The sequence below is a fragment of the Cygnus atratus genome, chromosome 2 (genome assembly GCF_013377495.2).
Source record: "Cygnus atratus isolate AKBS03 ecotype Queensland, Australia chromosome 2, CAtr_DNAZoo_HiC_assembly, whole genome shotgun sequence".
Taxonomy (NCBI): Eukaryota; Metazoa; Chordata; class Aves; order Anseriformes; family Anatidae; genus Cygnus; species Cygnus atratus.
Window position 1 is genome coordinate 35,342,912 of NC_066363.1, and position 16,786 is coordinate 35,359,697.

A 16,786-nucleotide genomic window follows, 5' to 3' on the forward strand; every position below is an offset into this window, starting at 1 on the left:
TCAAGTGTGGATATCAAGTTTATAAGAAGTTGCTGATTTGAATCAATATAGGTTAAAAAGTCAATTTATTGGTTATTGTAAGTGGTAGACGTAAAGGTTTTTGTTGAAAGGTTGATGCTCAATGATTTGTAACCTTTAAAATGTGGTTTTGCATCTAGATACAGCTTTTACATTATATTTGGTTCTTCCTTCTGACTATCCGTAAAAATGCACTGTATTCACGTTGAAATACTATACGGCTTGTTATACACTTAGAAATCTAATTTTTTACATTATGATGGTAGAAATGCTGACTGGTATGTTTCCTTTTTATTTCCCCTCAATTTGTGTCAAACTGCATTTTGACGGTAATGAAATGCAACACTTTAAAGTTACAAGTTATGTAAAATTATGCTGAATGTGCTGGGTACATATGCAAAAAGACATTATCAAATGTTATTAATTTAAAATTAACTGATTAAATAAATGAAATATCTTCTGTAGTTAGTGAGTTGTGCGGAGGTTTCTGCTCATTGTCCTTCCTCATACTGAAACAAAGATTGCAGGCTGTCTTTTCACGATCCTTCTGTGTTGATGCTACTGTCCAATACAAAACAAAAACCCACAACCCACCCCCAAAGCATCCCCCACACCCCCCAAGAAGTTGTATTTAGTTGTCTCTGCTCCTATACTACTCCTCTCCCTGACTGAAGAAAATACTTTCAATTTAAACACAACCACATTTTTTCTTGTTGAGAAATTTTAACTTCAATCAGTTTTCCAGTTGAAGAGTTTTACCAGCATGTGTTCTTTATAGGTAGTGCTAGGTTTTCCCAAATTTAAATTGTACTTAATTGTGGCATCAACCTCTCATGACCCAGTTCTTACTTCTTCACTGGGAAAGAATATCATCTTTTAGTTCTGACTGGTTTGTTCCTTAATGAACTAATCGCAGAACTGCTGTTAAATGGAACAAAATGAATGTTCTTAGTATATGCAAAATAAGTTAACCAGCATTGCAAGTTAATTCTATCAGTTCAGCAGAAACCAATTTTTTATGCTTCATGATAATTCTGGATTCATGATCCAGTTCTCTTTAAAACTGCTTGAAGTCTTCTTAACAGATTATATACATTTAGGACTCAATGTAAGTTGCTGTAATTTCAAGTGCAAACAGAACATTTTTTGTTTAACTGCAAGTTATTATTTATCATATTATTTACTCACCTAAATTAGGTTCTGGCACTCTAAAAGATTGTCCCCCTTCCCTGTTCTAAAAGCTGTCTGCAACATCCCTAGCGTTTTCCTTACCTTTGATATTTTCAGTTGGGAATTTCTTCACCAAACACCACCTCCTTTTACTCAGCTTTTGCATTGAACTGATTCCGTTAAGACATGTCTGCTCTGCTGAGGGAGGCCTCTCAACCCAGACTAACAGCCGAGCCAGATGTCCCCGAGTTTGTGAGGTGCCTCCCCCCACGTGAAACACCCTGCTGCACAGACTGACTGCACCTCACAAGCCAAAGTGCACCAAAACTTTGTAGGGCCAAGCAGAGCCGCGTTTCTGTTGGTTTATGAAGATGCATCTCTGGTAGCTCGAGGAGCTGTGCCACAGCGCTTCGTTTTGCAGAGCGAATATGCTGACTACTTGTTTTTATCTTTCTCAAATGTATGCTGTTTACAAGCGATTTCAGTTTAATAGCGTTTTGCTGTTTTCCCAGACTTCAGTTGCGACAGCACATGAGGTACGAGTGTTTGGTGGTACCTGCGTCTCAGCAGGACCTGGGAGGAGGTTGCAGAAGCTTTGAGCTTTACGGTGCTCATGCTGCTGTTAAGACAATTCCAGCTGTCAACTTGGGTAACATCAGAGCTTTTTGAAGTTCAAATGGAAAACATATCCCAAAATCCATGTCAGGGACTTCTATCGAAACATTCTGAGCTCTTATTTCAAATGGTAAATGGTTGAAGCTAAAAGCAGTGCATGCAAAGCAAAACTGAAGCATTTCTCCCAGAGAAAGAGCCTGAAATTTATCTACTCCCATACAAGAAGGAAGAGTGCTTTTCTTCCTTGAAAGGTGCTGTGGGATTTATTAATATTTACATGGTGAGAGAATTGGATATGATTCCCAGTGCTCCAGATGGCACCATCCATTTGGGAGCTCATATTCTGAAGTCTAAAGACACTGGTGTTGATGGTGTGGTGTTGGAGAATGCAATAACCTATTGCGATGAAATTTTTTATTAGATGATGGTTTAGTAAGTGGTCAAGTACTTACGTTCATTGCACTGTCTGCAAAAAGAATTTTTACCTGGTGAAAGGATAGCCCTTCTGGGTATTGTACTAGAAGGCAGGGTTACTTTTCTTTTCTTTATTGAATGTACCAATCACTCCAATTTTCTGAAGCAGGGGAGGCATCGTTAGCTTCTGGATCGAATTCCTCCTTCCCCAGAATGGTTTCCTTCAGGTGCATTGTTATGCACAGAGTTGAGATGTGTATGTATTTTTGCTTCAAAATCTTCCTCAAAAAGCTCTGAGCCTTGGTCAACAATCAGAAAGTTTTGTCTTCATGTAGAAAAGGCATATTACTGAAACTCGGACAGAATGAGACTGCTAATTTTTTTTTCTGTAATATCTGAAATACAAAGAGTGCTTGAACTACTTCCCCACCTTTTAAAATAACAATCAAAAGACAGGGAATTAATTGTGATGTTGGTTTTCTTAGAACCGCAAAATGTTGCTTACGCTAAATATATTGAGAAGCTAAAGAACTGAAACCATTTGCCTCTTCCATCACTGAGCCCAGGTAGCGTAGGCAAGATGCGACATTTCTGAACAAAAGCCAGATGAAACCCTTCCATTCACCTGAGTGCCACTCCACTGTTAATAATTATAGTATTAATAAGCCAGGTGGAGGTGTTTAAAGCTATTGCTTTAATAAAATAATACACTGTAGATCTTAGATTTAAATATATATATAATATATATATTTGGGAGATTGCATATCTGCAGAATTCGTGGGCTTCCCTTTGAAATTCTGTTGTTTTGTCACAGACCCTAGGATGTCAGTATTCTGCAGGTCACTGCTTAGAAAACGTATGCTTTCCCCTCAGATTAGGGAAAAAAAATAGTTAAGCATATCTTTTTTGAATGAGATACTGGCTTGCGGGGTGATTCAAGATGCGGCTTCTGGGTTTCAGCATGCAAGCGTGTCTGGTGATTCAATAGATGGCACTCCAGGATGAGTCGTGCATCTGCCTGCACCCTGTCCTCTCCAGCAGGTGGGGCGCCTGCACCCGTGCTGCCTGGGGAGACCCTGAGGAGCCCGTGATGGGGAACCACAGGAGCTCTCCAAGCACACCTGCTTGTGTATGACCTGTAAGGTGTCTGGAGCCTTGCAGGGAGTCAGCCACCCTGCGGCCATCCCACTGCTGACTCCCCCAAAGTGTCACGGCCAAAGGGACCCGCGGCTGGTGCGTTCTACCAGCAGATTGCCCCACTCTGTCCCTCCCCTCTCAGAAGGGCAATGATGCCTGGGAGGTGAAGTTGTCTGTTCTTCCCACTGCGAAGAACTCATAGCCCGTGTGCTGCGTTGCAGTGTCGTACCTTTGACAGCACCACAGGATGCAGTTTCCAACCTACTGGAATATTCCGGACTGGGGGCAAATGAACCAAGTAGCCTTTCTCCAGTTTCAGTGCTCCACAGTGAATTTGCTGCTGAGAGTCTCGGTGCCGTTTCCGAAGCGCTGCGCACCATCTTTCTGAAAGCCGTTAATACCAAAAAGTTCTTCAGGTGTATGGCCTTGTTTTGGTGGACGACCTTGAAGAGGTGGAAGATGCCAGTACCCTGTCCACTGTGGTGTAACGGGGACAGCCATTGGAGAAGAGGGATCGTGAAAGTGGATATTTCTGTACGGCCTTCTCCTTGTGATGCTCCTCTTGGGACAAGAGAGTACCAAGAACGGAATGGGAAGCAGTGCCCTGGGGATTTCAGAGGCGAACAGTGACTTCCCTCAAGATGGTTCCAGGCCATCCTTCAGGAATCTAATCCTGCTCGCTGCTTTCTAGTGACTAGTCAATTCGCTGCCAGTAGATCAGCAGTCGGAGCTCCTGTCGTGAAGATTTGTGCCTCCATTAAGAGGATGTTGTGTTCATTCAGAGGGAAGTAACTGGGCCTGGGGAATAAAGGTAGTATTACGTGTTCAATATTAACTGCTTAATTATGGTTCAAGGTTGGAATAAAGAGATACTGGTTTTCTTTATCCCATGGCAGACATGCAACATCCATGCTGAAGCTTCCAAATGTATTGTTAGGATAAAAAATGACTAAATGATAACATTTAAGTTATGGCAGCATTTTGAATCTTGAATAAATACGTAAGGTAACGTTAATTAATATTACAAACCCTTAGCAGAGAGAAGATATTGTAATGGAATAGCTTACCCCACCAATAATTCTTGTGAGAAATAACAGCTTCTCGAGATGGTTTTTGTGACAGCCATGGCTACATTCTTGCTGCCAGCTTCATGGCTGGTATTCACATTGGTGGTGGTGTGATGTCCTAGGAGATCCAACTTACTATTTGCTCCCTTGGCAACTAACTGGCTTTACTGAACTTTTGGACAGGAGACCGGAGCTGTTTAATTTCATCTGGGACAGCTGTGGAGTAGCAGCAGACAGCAAACATGGGGACTGCAGGGTAGCTGTTCTGTAGCAATGCTGAGCACTAGGAGAATCCATTTGCTTCCTGTGCGAGAACAACAAAACAGCCACAGTAAATGCTGGTAAGCAGATTTGGGAAAGTGTCTTAGCAGTTGGAAATGTTGCTTCCGTAAAATGCAGATATTCCGAACTGGCTGAAAGATTACACGTTGATAAATGGCTCTCTTTCCAAGAAAGTTCTTGTGCTAAAATAGCACTTGAAACAGTTCTGACTGAAACACTCCCCATCCTTTTGCAATACCACTGGTAAATACTGGACTGGACTCACAGAGCTGACCTGCTGATGCAAGGCTGAGGATGCAGTAAGGTGGCTGAAGAAACATGATGCAAATAGCTGAGGGAGCTTTACCCATTTGGATGGAGTGACTGTAGCATATACTGGGGATGTTACGTGGAAAAAAGACATATGGGGTATTTCTCATGTCTTATGGTTATTGCAAAAACCCTACAATGCTGAGACCATTGCAGGCTCAATTCCTAGTCCCCCACTCTTTCAAATGATAGATATTAACTTCTCTTAAAATAAGAGATGCTTTTTTTTTTTTTTAAGAGGCAATTTGATTTGTTAGGCAGTGCATTGCAAAGGCAAAACTGAAGTTAAAGGCGGTACTAAAACTTGAATTTGTGGAGGACAACGTATGTACATAAATCCAGCAGTACTGGAGAACATTTCAAAGACACAATTACGAACTTAAAAGATACTTTGTAGTACTGGAGAAATGGAATTCAAACAATTGAAGGCTTCCTGCTCTTCCTTATCATCCTCTGTATTACTTGCTATCTGAAAGTGCTGAATTACAGCAGTACAGACTGCTCACTGCCTGTGTCTATTTTGAATGCAGCAACTTTATGGGGAAAAAATCTATGCAACAAGACTTACTTCCTTGCTTAATTGTGCTAATGAAGTGAGAACGGCACAGAGCAGCATGGAAATATTTATTTGAAATTGTAGCAAGTGCACGAGGGAATCCCCTGTCGCAAGCTGATTGAAGACAGGACGCATTGCAATCCTCCTTACTAACATTACTGCACCAACTAATCCTAAGGCCAGACCAAAGGGTTTTGTAGCTATTTGACTAGGAAATTCTTACCACTCTTTCCACCACAGAAGTTCCCCTGATACAGTGGATACACTGGTGATTACAAGGTAATTAAAAAAATAAAAAATATATATTTTGGAATTTGGAATCAGAAAGAAGTAATTTAGGCATAAGCAGAAACTGAGGAGTCCCTCAATTACTTGAAAGCATATCTAATTAAGCAACACATCTGTCACAGAGTCTTTGGCCTTAGCTTGTTTGGCCACACGGTATAATGAATAAACTTCCCATTAAAGTCATTAAGGCAGACAAAGTAATGATGTACACCCTAGGACTTGTCTGCACAGGAAATAGCTCAGACCAGCTACAGCAGAGGATCTATTCTGCAACACCTCCCTTGGGGAGCACTTTTTTTGCAATAAGTATGCATTTGTGTGGTTTAACTTAATACACATGAGAAGTGAAATATGTTAAAAGCAAACAAAAGCGTTCGTCATGTAAAACAAGTGTATCTACATGAGGAACTGCTGCACAGTGCCTGCTGGGCTTTGAATTCCCCACTTTAGATCATTTCACAGTAACCACCTTATACAGATCAATGCAAAGTAGCACAAAGTGCACTGCTCCTTCATCGTAAATTTACAAAGCGAAGGAAATCGACCCATTGAATGCATGGCTTCATGATGAGGTAATAGCTAGCCAGAAGCTGCTTGGGGTGCTGAGATATTGCTGCAAGTCAACCATGCAGCTCACAAAGTTAAGTCTGCTGATTGCCAAGAAGCAACAGCAGTTCGGCACCACTTGCACCCTAGAATGTGTTTTCTGTCTGTTTATGGGACAATCAAAACGCCATTTCAAATATACTAGTGCATATGATGTAAATTTTATCACAAATTTAAATATTACATGAGTATAACTGCTTATTCCATACAGACTTGAAAAAAAATGCATTTATTTGGTGCAGTGCCTTTAAGGCAATGGATGCACTCCTCCGAAATGTGCAGAGTACATGGTCAAGAAGGAGGGCGAAACCTGCCTGATGTAGCTGTGCTGAGCAGCAGCAGGTATCTGATACACTTGACTAACTGCTGAGAGGCTAAACAAGACCCCTTGAGACGAACCTAAAATAGAGTTAAGAGGGGATTCTAAGCACCAGACGTTTTTGCTTGCCATCTCCTCTGGTTAACATCAGCTGGCTCAGTAGGCATCACCCACATGTACTTGAGATTTTTTTTTGCAGCAACGAGGTATTGATATAATTGAAAGTGACAGCCATTGACATGTTAAATGCTGGGCTGGATTTTGTCTACAGATGAGAGTAGTACCCCTGTATGAGAGTTGTACAATTCTAACTATGCAGGTATGTCTAAAATAATACCACCTTGTCAAAGACTTCATTAAATTGGCACTAGATAAGCTTATGTCTGTGCTAAGGAAAAGGGTAAGTTATACTTATTTGCAATAGCTGCAAAACAGCATAATGCATTAGTACTAGGAATTGTACTGGTGTATTTATTCTGGTAAAAGGTTAGCCCCCCAAATGACAGGTACAATAGCATAAATCCATGTAGACCGTGCAATGGGGCTAAGGGAAGATAATGGCACAAGAATTCCTGCAAAGTAGCAGGAATATGCTCTTTGAGCTGTGGAAGCTGCCCACAGACCATGATCTCAAAGAAGGGAATGCAAGATGATAGCATTCACTTAAATCTTTCTTGTTTCCTGCTAAATGAGATAGTACGATATGGCATTTCAATGAACCAACACCAGTTATTGTAACTCAGCTGATGTGTGGTAACTTGTTCAGCTGCTGGGTCTTTGACACAGATTTAAGTCCTGACCCTTTGCTGTCAAAGTACCAGCGGGAAACGTTCTTTCTTCTCTGTGTGTGATTAGAACAAGTGTACATGCTTTAGCTGTTATGAAAAGTGGTCACTTCCCCAGTAACACCACTGTTCTGTCAGTAATGCCAGGCCCAGCAGGTCTTTGTGTTTCCAAACCTGCTTCTCCTAATTACCCACCTTGCTGTTCTTAAACTTCCAACTTCATTTGTAGCCACCTTGCTACAGTTTCTCTTAAAATATTCTCTGCCAACTTGGTCCCCACTGTCTGTGCTCATCTCGGATAAAAACCATCAACCCAAATGCCTCTCGAAACCACTCATTCCTCCTGGCCTTTTTATTGGCTTCCCTTCAGGCTTCCCCTGGCTCCCCTTGCTAGTTACTCTCAACTCCTTTTGCCTGTGGGCAACAAAAAGTTGTCTTAGCAAGTCATTGCATGGACACTGCCTGGAAGTCCACTGCAGAAGTCATGGCAGCGGGTCAGCCCCACCTCTGTTCCTCTGGCTCTGGGTGAGGTTGGTAGGAGAGACATGTTCCACAGGCTTCCGTAGCGTGGTGAAAATTAACCTGCCAAATGAAACAGATGCTCATTTAGAAGTACACATATACAATCTGCTCAAAACAGGTCTCCCTCTAAGGCTGACAAAGGATGGATAATGTCATGGTTTTTCAGATGTGGAATAAATAAATAAATGGCGCATGGGAATTTTCTTTCCATCAAAAGAAAAAGAAAAAGGATATAAATACAGCAAATGTTAACCAAGAATCCTTGGATTGGCAAAATTGCAAGTTTGTTCTTATTCTACCTCTTTTTATGAATGTATCAGAACAATGGTGGGGAGTGAAGAGTAGCCCACATCCCTAGTCCGTATACCTTTCACGTGCCACGCAGTTTCTGTGGTAACCAAATGGCCAATGGCTCATGGCTAAGCCAAAAGAAAAAACTATCATTTACAGACAGTCTGACCCAGATGCCTCCCTCTTGAGGTATAAAATTGTCCTTGTCTGCCTTTACAGACACTGGAGCCCAGGTGTTTTCAGAGGACAAATTAAATTGTAGTCAACCTGAGATGTCTGAAGGAGATGTTTGTATCTGCCCTGACCACGGAGGCTGAGGGACTACTGAGTCCCTGGTGTAGGCAGGGAAAATAGGGCAGTCAGTGACTCGGCCTTGGTGCCTTGCATCCTAGTACACAGAGCCAGAAGTAGGAGGGAAAACTGGGAAATAAGAAAATACAACACTTATCTAGAATCCTTCTATTCAAGAACAACCACCATACACGTCTATTTCAGAAGAAGCCAGCAAAGAACCAGAAAGAAACTACCGATGGAAAAACAGCACCTGAGACTCTTCCAGCAAACCACTGTTTTACACCGTTATCATCTGCTCTGAAATAGTCCTAAGTATCAAGCAGGACTTGAAGGCTGTATATTTTGTTGCTCAGGCATTTGCTCTGGGTGCTGATTTTGTCAGCCTGGTGGGTCTGTGCAAATAAATACAGTGATTCTCTGTTAACCTGTTAAACCTGACCTAGAAAAACAAAAGTAAACAGAACCAAAATTGGCCAGAAATAAAGTGAGGAATCAACAAACACCTTATAGGAAACAAAGTTAGAAAGGAGAAGGGAAAAGGAAGTCTGTATTCCTTTGCTGCTATCAAATGTGTAAAGGAGAAATCCCTTTAAAAATATTCTTGTTTATTTCATGCTGGCTTATTTGTTCTTCAGAAAATCATGCGAGACTTGCAGTTTGGCCAGCTAACTCTCTGCAACAGCAAGGATGGCAATGGATTGTAGCTCTTTTTGATGGTTTCCAGTTTTTAATAAAGCATTCGGTTTCTGCTGGAGTTGAAAAGATAGCGTGCCGTTTTCACTAATTGTTCTTCTCATTTGATACCTTTCTTCCTCCTCACTCTAGAAACACAGAGGCCTTCCATTTTAGCTTGTCTTCACATGAGATATAATACAGAAAATCGGAATTATTTAAGGGGGAAAAATTGAAACAAAATAAACAGTCCTTCATGTTCCATGTGAATGCTAATAATTCTCTCTCTCCCTCCCTCCCTCCCTCCCTCTTTCCCTTCCTCACTCCCTCCGTCTGACCCAATTTTGCTTGAGCAGACTTTGTTTTTCTATGGCAGGCACCTTTGAGACTGCAAACTTAGCAGATGCTGCTGAGAGCACTGCATTTGCAAAATCAAGTTTAAAGCTACTACGCTAATGACATTAAAATTTCCAGTGTACTACTGACTTGCTTGTTCTGTTTTCATCAAAACTCCTCCCTTAGCTACGCTCAGATAAAAGGAGAACCCAAGGCTAAGGGTTTCATTCCTCCAGCAACTTTAAGTATCAGAACATCTGTCCAACCTGCTCGAAGGAATGCTGTGCTCGTGGATATGAGTATTTACATCTATTCAACTGCTTACTGTTATACATGCACCTAGAAAAGGGCTAAAAACTACTAGTACCAGCAAATGTGTTCATTTCATGCTTTACTGCAAACAAGCTACAAAATAAATAAATAAATAAATAAATCAATACTTGCCAAATACAAAATGACAACATTGTTGAGGGGAAAATTGTTTTCCACCACAGAACACAAACAAATAACAGGAAATATTGGAAGAGCTCCTTTCTTTCTTCTCACTCTTTTCTTAACCCTTACACCTCCCACAACACCGAAGCACCAAGCATCTTTTAAAACTGCAAGCACTAACACAGCTACTGTCATTGTTTGTTTGGGCTTCCTAAGTATAATGTTTAAGAATCCCACCATAGACTAATGCTGCATGATCACCTCCCCTCTTTGGCTACGAAGAGGAGATTACAGGAGTTTTAAAAACATGTTTATTTTTATGTCCACAATGCTCCCTGTGTGCTTGTTTTCTAACTCTAGTTCAAGGAAGTGAACTACTTACTTGTGAACTCAGTAATTTTCTTTTGTATCTGAAATTATTTTTTCATAATGTGATCAGGCAGTCCGGATCCAAGCAGTCCTGCAGCATCTTCTATGTTGAGCTTTATCCCAGCCTAGTGAAATAGCTGAGGCCATAAACATGGGGCTAGCAGCACTGGTGTTTTAATCACGGCGTGACTTAGGCGATGCCTGTGTTAGCACGCAGGATGACACAACAGGAAGAGCTCTGCACTGCACCCTAGTTTGAGCGGAAGACCAGCCTCCACACTGTGCTTGCTTCGTCGGGTTTGTATTTCCAGGGCACTCCATTTGTGGCTGGAGCACAGCTTCCTGCTACATTTCAGGTGAAACATTTCCTCTGCGTGTCGTGGGGATGCTCCACCAAACGGGACAAAGAGGAGGAGAGGATGTCAACCCAATTTGCTTCAAAACTATGTAACAGAACTGAAATAAAACGCTAACATAGATGCACACTTAGGTTTGCTCTTCCGAGGCAATGGATTGCCATAGCTGTAGCAGTTTTAATCTGAAATAAGTTGAACTGATGGCACGATAGCAGGGTAGTACTTTATTTCAGTGCACATTTTAAGAGCTATTGTAGAATCAAGTCCCCCTTGTTTGTCTGAAGCAGGGAGAAAACATCTTACGCTTCAGTAACTGGAATTGGTTTATTACAGCATTAAGAAGCTGTAGGTGTAGACAGAGAAATCCCCTCAGATCAGCGGGTTAGATAATGTCAGCAGCAAGCCTCCACCGTTCACACCAGCACCAGAGCTGCATCCCTGGGAAGCTGTCGGAGAAACCTTGGTGGAAATGCATTCTTGAGCATCATGTCATGGCACAACGCCACTGGTGTGAAAACAGTTGGGCAAAAATAGTATGAGAACTTCACAGAAAACGTAGTTAGGGCAACAGAACTAGCCTAAGTCATAGCTTTCCCTTGTTTACACCAGTTTTATAAGACTCCACTTACCTCTCATTTCTATCCCTTTCCTCAGTATATTTATTTTATTTTCCCTGACCTTTTGGTCTTTTTTTCCCCTATTTTTCCTCCTGTTTTCTCAGTCTTTCCTGATGTTTTCCTAGGATGCTATGTTTTATACTAATAGATTCTTTCCTGTAAATATTTTATTTAGCAGATGCAATTATCCCAAATTTTGCTTGTTGAATTGATAGCTGTTTCCCCTGCAGTAGCACAGGCATAGATGCTCCTAGCAATATCCAACAGGTCCCTCTGGATCTCTCACCAGACAGCATTACATAGCTCAATGCAAATCGAGAGCCTGTTTTGCTGGCAAAAGGAAGAATGGAAAGGAGTTGGAGCATATGGCCCCAGTCATCCATGAATAAGTAGAGAACAGAACATAAAATAGGAAATTTCAGTGCAGATGACTGAGATTACTAAAATTTTCTGTGCGCGACAAGTGGGTGAATTAAGCTATAAAATAAATAAACAAATAGATCCCCCACAAAAGAACACACTTCTCTGAAGAAACTCATCAAGGAGGTCTCAGACAGATCTTCCACTTCAGAACCACAAAATGTGGATGCTATGATGATCAGCAGCCGGTCCTTTTATATGCATGCTCTGCTGCTCAGTGCAAACAGTCATCTTGGTAAGTTCTGATGTTTTCCTATCTCATTTCTTTCCTGGAAAATATCTGCACACCATACCCTTATAGAAAGAGGTAATGCAATATGACACTGAAATGGGACACAACAACAAAAAAAGCCTTAAAAAGGAATTGAGCACTGAAATGGTATAAACAAACAGTTTGGAAGCTTGAACAGAACTCTGAAAGAGACATGTGTTCCCTATCATAATGATTTTTTCCCTTTTTCATTAAGAACACTTGCTTGTGCATCTTTTGTTTGCTAAATGTGACTGTATCTAATTGGGATTTTTTGCTGGCAAAATTGTGTGGTTTAGAGGCAGCATTATTTCACACATATGCTGAAATAACGGAGAGATTTATAAATCTCATTGATAATCATCTTCATTATGTTAAAGTATAAAAAGAACTTGCCTTCTGAAAACTAGCTTACACTAGCAATCCTGCAGAAAGCTATTTAATTGCCAGCTAGCCTTGGTCTTCCTTTTTCACTTCTGTCTTTTCTATCTGGCCTTTCTTTGTCAATCATTTCTCAGAACCAAAACAGTTGCTCAGAACACTGTCTGGCAGTAAGTAACAGCCACAAAATCTGATGGCCAACCTTGGAACTCTCACCATCCTCTCACAAAAATTGGCTGTAAATACCCTTACAGGACAGACAGATGCCAGCAGCCACTTGTAGCCCTGTATAGACTACAGGAGGTTTCCAATGCCATCGTTGTTGAACCAAAAGTGACAAATGTTTCAGAACAAAAAGGTCGATGCAGACACCTTTATCTAACACTCCTGGAATTCTCTGTACTTCATCATTATGAATAAGTTGTTGTTCATATTGATCTCTACACGCTTCTGTACTGTTTTGCATAATGGCTCCTATCCGATGAAAATTTTGGGCTTTTCTGCTGCAAAACAAATTAATAATTTTTCTTTTTTTTAATTCCAGAACTTGCTTCATATTTTCGTATCTTATGGGAAAAATCAACGCACAGATTACATGAAAAGACTAAGACAATATCGTACGTTTTTCAATATTTAGGAATGAAGTAAACATATATTCAAATCACTTCTCCTTTTTAAGAATCAGAGAAGTTGCTCAGATTCTTTGGTGATTCTTTAACACCACATAGATAAGAAAAGAGTATTTCAGCACTTCGGAAGTAGAAACCCTTACTACTTGTTGTAACAGGAAAGTAATACCTTCCACTCTAATTAGTGTATATTCCCTAAGGTGCTTTTATTTATTACTCTTAAAATAATTTCAGCACACAGGAAGAACCTTAGCTTTACCTTCCTAGCCTATTCATTCAGAGAATTCCTCCTGACAAGCTTCTGCTGCTTCAAGTAATTCCATTCACTTAAAGCAAAATTAAAATCACTGTAATAGATACACCTCTACTCTGAATAAATGTCAGCAAAAAATGAAGGGAACTCCTAGAGATAATACAGTTAGCTGGGTCCTCACACGTGAAGCCTGACTACAAGTTAAGTCTGCATATAACAGGGGCTCAAAGGCCCTGTTTGTACTTTGTTTATCCTTCCCTCTATAGCAGTAAACTGTACGTGAGCAGAACTATTCTCTGGTAACAGAGGGCAGCTGCTCTGACACAGCCCCTGTCCATTTCAGTAATCTTGGTTCTGCTCCACAGCAGTGGTCCAAAGAAGTTGTACGTTGGGACTGGCTCCTGAGCCATGCTAAGTCCCTAGACGTCCCTGGAAATTGGCATAGGCCAGAGGTGCGCAGCGCTGCTCCAGCACCCAGAAGCATTTTCCAGGACTGCCGATTCACAAGGAAGATGCTGCCTGCAAATCTGCTTTCCCTGCGCATGTCGGGAAACACGTCTGGGAGCTCCAAGGGCACGAGGCGCTCCAGCCTTCCCTGCCTTAGCGGGTGGAGGAACTGGGGGAAAAAAAGAAAAGACATGTTTATCGTTAGCAGCAAGAGACCAACATTCTCACAGGGAAACGATTTCCTTAAGCTCATTAAGGCAGATTTTAGAAGCCAGACTGCACTACCTTTAGTTACTTTTTAGAAGCCTGATTGCACTACCCAAGGATGGGCTATTGCAGAGATGGGGCACGAAGTCACAGTGCTGTTTCCAGGCCCATCTCCAATATTTCACACAGTATCAGTCATTTATTTAAAAAAAAAAAAAAAAAAGGAACTCTTGACAGGATAACATCTAGCTCTCAAAGATGTGATTGGGGTAAAAAAAAAAAAACAAAAAACAAGTGAAAACCAACCAAAATTACTGGTATTTTGATTTCCTGAGGGAATAAACATTCAGGAGAGATTTCATTCCTCCTCTAAAAGATATATATATATATACATATATATATAAAATTTATTGGGTTTATCGGTCCTAATTACTATTTCTTTTAATCCCTTAGCTAAAAGGCCCCCAAACCACCTTTTTTACGAGCCCCTCAGCAGCCCCACGCCGCAGCTCCCGCAGACCCCCTCTCCACGCCTGCGCAGGGAGCTCCCCGGCAGTCCCAATTTTACCTTTTTTTCGCTCATTTTCGCCTCCTGCCGAGGGGACGGGCCCCAGGTGACGGCGGCGGCCGGGCGGGGACAACGACGGGGACAGGGACAGGGACAGGGACAGGGGCCGGGGGGGCCCTGCCGGTGCCGCTGACGTGCGAGGCACCGCCCGGCTTAGGGGCGGCTCCGGCTGCGGTTGCTGAGCAGACGGACACACGGGCAGACAGACAGACGGGCGGACAAACCGACAGACCGACAGACAGACCGACCCAGGGTGCGTTACCGAGGCTGGCTGGCGGGGGGCTCGCTGCGCCCCGAGGTGAGGTGGGTGTCGGTGCCGGCAGCGGGCAGCGCCGGGCAGCTCGGCGCTGTGTAATATATATACTCTATGCACATAATTACGTGTGTTATATATAAATTTATGATGTATTTATATGTATTAATGCATAATAATGTGTTTTTAATGCATCGTATTTATCTTTTTGTTAATCTGGAGACGGCCTTATTTTGCGCCTAATCGTGTGCTGCCTAAAGTGCTGAGGATTTGGGGGAATGTCGGAAGCGAGCTGGTGGCGATATGTTTAAAACAACATAAAACCTGTAAAAGGAAGGAGGTGCCAACAGCAGGCTTCGTGCTGCTGGCTTCTTGCTCAGCCGGGTGCTGGAGCTGGGCATGGTGACCTGTGGATGGAGGGATGGAGGGATGGAGGGATTTCTTGTCCTGCACCCGCCAACCTGGCCCAGCATCCTCACGGCCCCCTCGGGTGTGTGCCACGTCTGGTGTGTGACAGTTCTGGGGCCATGTTGCCAAATTCTGATGGCACACGGAGCGCAGAGTGGCACCATGGAGGGTTAGGGTCTGGCCCGTGCTCGGGATCCCTGCCTGGCCCACGGCCATATCGCCGATCACCCCATGTCTCGTCCCACATGGCGTAACGCTGCGTTGCTCGTGTGGGCTTGCTTGGGCATCGCACAAGGGGAGTAGCGGCCTGGGTTTGCGTCTTCCAGTTGTGTGTCAGATTGAGAGGAACTCGATGGAGTAGAGAGGACGTTCTTCCTATACCTGCGGGGGGAAACTGAAACCAAAAGTAATGCAGGAAAAGCCTGAGTGACTCAAGCTGAACACGCCGTCCCATAAAAAAACTGAAATACTGATGTCTTCTAGGTGTAGAAGATGGGAGTAATACTTAGGGTTTCAAATCCTTAAGTGTGTTGTTTATCATGGATATTTTATTCTGAGTCTAAGCAGGATTTATCTTTAATGAATTTCAATTTGAAGATCTTATATCGGTGTACCATACTTGTATGAACATACTTCTAAGGGCTTGTAGTATACGTGAGCTTTATTATAGACTATTATGATTCTAAATTTTATTTGCAGAAATAAAATGCTTCCGTTTTTTAAAAGGAGAAATATGTTCTGCAAATATTATTACTAAAGCACTAACAACATAATCTCTCCAATGCTGTAGTGTCATTAGAAGAGAGTAGCACCTAGAAGCCTTATTCATTTACTTGTGCCCTGTGGTAGAAGCTGTACAAACACAGGCAAACAGGCAGTCATTGGTCCCAAAGAATTTATGAAATAAAAAGAAAACAACAGACTTTAAACATAGACAAAAAATTATTTGTTTAATGAAATACCTCCAAATGTTCATACAAGTCAAAATCCATTATAAATTACATGGGTGTCATAGTTCCTATTTTGTTTATATCTGTATATATGGCTTAACTGCGGTTATCTGCTGGGCTACTGGAGTTAATGATTAATGCCCCTACACCACTGGAAAACAGTACTTGACAGCTAGCAGATACTCCTTCCTAAAATCAGCTGTTTTGCGACAGAACCTGCCGCAGTAATTCTTACAGTTCCATAAGACGGTAATTGATTTGCATGCTGCATTTTTCTTTTTCTTATTTTTCTCTTTAAAGATGTGCTCATGCTTCAGTCAGTCAGGGACAGCCCAGTAGAAAGCTGCAGCAGAACCACTACAGTGTTTGACGAAACGTTGCCTGGATCCCATCTCAGCAGCCCTTCAGGTTTCTGTTTTTCCCTCATTCCCTGCCTCGCAGGCAGAGCTGGGTAAACATTGCCCTTACTCTTCAAGGCCTCTCCCTTTGACCTTTCATACACTTAGAAGTTGTTTTCAGTTGTGCGTTTCCACGTTAGCTAATGAAGAGCAGCTCTTCTCAA

At 42.1% G+C, this 16,786-nt stretch overlaps 1 protein-coding gene and 1 long non-coding RNA gene across 2 annotated transcripts in view; one reads left to right on the forward strand and one right to left on the reverse strand.

Moving 5' to 3' along the window:
* Window positions 1–1,295: 1,295 nt before the first annotated feature.
* LOC118252820 (uncharacterized) lies at window positions 1,296–14,749 on the reverse strand. The gene is made up of 5 exons (XR_004780275.2): window positions 14,614–14,749; window positions 10,499–14,007; window positions 8,072–8,148; window positions 4,422–4,725; window positions 1,296–4,152 (listed from the first exon to the last, which is right to left on the reverse strand). It is a non-coding gene; the product is annotated as an uncharacterized LOC118252820 (long non-coding RNA).
* Window positions 14,750–14,786: 37 nt separating this feature from the next.
* The window catches only part of SNX10 (sorting nexin 10), a 36,355-nt gene continuing 34,355 nt past the window's right edge, over window positions 14,787–16,786 (forward strand). Inside the window, 1 exon segment of the mRNA XM_035556495.2 lies at window positions 14,787–14,916. The gene's annotated coding sequence lies outside the window, so the exon portion shown is untranslated.